The following is a 2,915-nucleotide window of genomic DNA, read 5'->3' as shown; positions in this document are numbered from 1 at the left end:
TGATATATCTATCATATCAATCCTATTAAACCTTGTTGATGTCTAGGACTTAGTTCATGTTCATGAGTATGATGAAATTTTGAAAAAATATTTCAAACTTTCCGGTCATATTACGTATCATATTTTGAAAAAAATCAAATTTTTTTTGAAACATTTTTTTTCTGTTACTAGTGACGCACCTAGCAAACGGTGCGCCACTAGTAAGTTTGAATTTTTTTTCCATTTTTTCCCTCTAGATCTTAAAAGCTCCGTAACTTTTTTCTGTTAGGTTTTTGGGGATTTTGAAAATGTTTAACGAGGTTCCCATTTTACAAATTCCAGAGAGATTTTGCAAATAAAGTCGAAATTCATATTTGTAAATTTTCCCAACAAGTAGACCACGTATCACATGGGAAACTTATTTTATTACATTTTTTTTGACATTTCCAACATTTTCTTTTATTTTTTTAAACTAAAAAGGCGGTCCACCGGGGGGGGGGGTGGTGCATTCGGTGGAATTTTTGGGCCAAGTTAGTAATGGCGCACCGTGGGTGTGGTGCGGCATTACTAGTTCAACTAGTAATGGCGCACCACACCCATGGTGCGCCATTACTAGTTTTGAAAAAAATAAAAAATTAAAAAAAATGAAAAAATTTTACTAGTGGCGCACCGTGGATGTGGTGCACCATTACTAGTTACTAGTTTAACTAGTAATGGCGCACTATCCACCGGTGCGCCATTACTAGTTTAAAAAAATAAAAAAATTTGAAAAAAATTACTAGTGGCGCACCGTGGATGTGGTGCGCCATTACTAGCTTAACTAGTAATGGCGCACTATCCACTGGTGCGCCATTACTAGTTTTGAAAAAAATGAAAAAAAAATTGTTACCGATGATGCATCGTGGATGTGGTGCGCCATTAGTATATAGTAGTGGCACACCACATGTCTGGTGCGCCATTAGTGGCCATATCATCTATAGCCCTTTTCCTAGTAGTGGTCGGGCCGGCCGCGTTAGGTCCGTTGGCTGCCTCGAGCTCGGGCGCCGCTGCTCCGTTGGTCGCTCGGGCCTCGCTGCCCGAGCGCCGACGCTGCTTTGGTGGTCCGGGTGTCGGTGCTGACGCGCTCGCCCACACGTCGTCCCACGCCGTCCATCGTCACCGGCTTCATCTCGGACTCCGCCTCCTTCATCGGGCAGCGTCCCCAACCTCGCGTGTGATTGCATTGATCACCCACCCGCCGCCGCGAACCGCATTGATGACCCACAAGTATAGGGGATCTATCGTAGCCCTTTCGATAAGTAAGAGCGCCAAACCCAACGAGGAGCAGAAGGAAATGACAAGCGGTTTTTAGTAAGGTATTCTCTGCGAGCACTGAAATTATCGGTAACCAATAGTTTTGTGATAAAGTAATTCGTAACAGGTAACAAGTAACAAAAGTAAACAAGGTGCAGTGATAACCCACAAGAGGGGATCAATTGTAGCATCTTTCGATAAGTAAGAGTGTCGAACCCAACGAGGAGCTAAATGTAGAACAAATATTTCCTCAAGTTTTATCGACCACCGATACAACTCTACGCATGCTTGACGTTCGCTTTACCTAGAACAAGTATAAAATTAGAAATACTTTGTAGGTGTAACGGGATATGTTTTCAAGAAAGAGCACGTAAATAAAAACTAGGGGCTGTTTAGGTAAAGAAGCAATAAAGTTAGTATGGCGAGTGTGAAAAGTGGTGGTAGGAGTTGCGAAATTGTCCCTAAGCAATTGACTAATTTACTAGACCGATAGCAAGTTTTATGTGAGAGAGGCTGCTGCTAGCATGTCATCCTGACTTGGAATTATATGCACTTATGATTGGAACTATTAGCAAACATCCGCACTACTAACGTTTATTAAGGTAAAACCCAACCATAGCATTAAGATATATTGGTCTCCCTTCAATCCCGTATGCATCAATTTCTATGCTAGGTTGAACCTTCTGTCACTCTTGCCCTGCAATACATAGTCCTATCAACATACAACCAACCCTATGGTGTGATCCACGCGCGCGCTCATATGATGTGCACCAAGGGATAGTAACATCACCACAAGAAAATTAAACCAATCATAGCAATTCACCAATTACTGATAGGACAACGAAAATCTACTCAGACATCATAGGATGGCAACACATCATTGGATAATAATATGAAGCATAAAGCACCGTGTTCAAGTAGAGAGTACATCGGGTAGCGGGAGAGTGGGCCGCTGTAGATAGATGGGTGATGAATATGTTGGTGAACATGAGGTAGGTGTCGGTGTAAATCGCCGGCACACGATGATGGCCCCGGCGGTGTTCCGGCGCCACCGGTAGAGAGGGGGAGAGGGCCACTTCTTATTCTCCTTCCTTTACCTTCTCCCTAGATGGGAGAAGGGTTTCCCCTCTGGTCCATGGCCTCCATGGCGGCGGAGGGGCGAGAGCCCCTCCGAGATTGGATCTGTCTCTCCATCTCTCTCTTTTTCTGCGTTCCAGATTCTGCCATTTCACCGTTTCTTAAATTCCCAAAGATACGTACTCCGATTGGGTTGAATTTTGGACACGGTTTTTATGCGGATATTAGCTTTCTTTCGGCGAAAGAAGGGCACCAACCACCTTACAGGGTGGCCACTAGGGCCCAGGGAGCGCCTGACCCCCTGAGGCGCGCCCCCTGCCTCGTGGCCCCCTCGGGCATCGTCCCACGTTGATTCTTCATCCCAAAAATCACATATATTCCAAAAAAAATCTCCGTCAGTTTTTATCCCGCTTGGACTCCGTTTGATATGGATTTTCTGCGAAACAAAAAATATGCAACAAACAGGAACTGGCACTGGGCACTAGATCAATATGTTTGTCCCAAAAATAGTATAAAAATTTGCCAAAAGTATATGAAAGTTGTAGAATATTGGCATGGAATAATCA

Source organism: Triticum aestivum, chromosome 5A (assembly GCF_018294505.1).
Source record: "Triticum aestivum cultivar Chinese Spring chromosome 5A, IWGSC CS RefSeq v2.1, whole genome shotgun sequence".
Taxonomy (NCBI): domain Eukaryota; kingdom Viridiplantae; phylum Streptophyta; class Magnoliopsida; order Poales; family Poaceae; genus Triticum; species Triticum aestivum.
Note: the sequence above shows the minus strand (reverse complement) of the source record.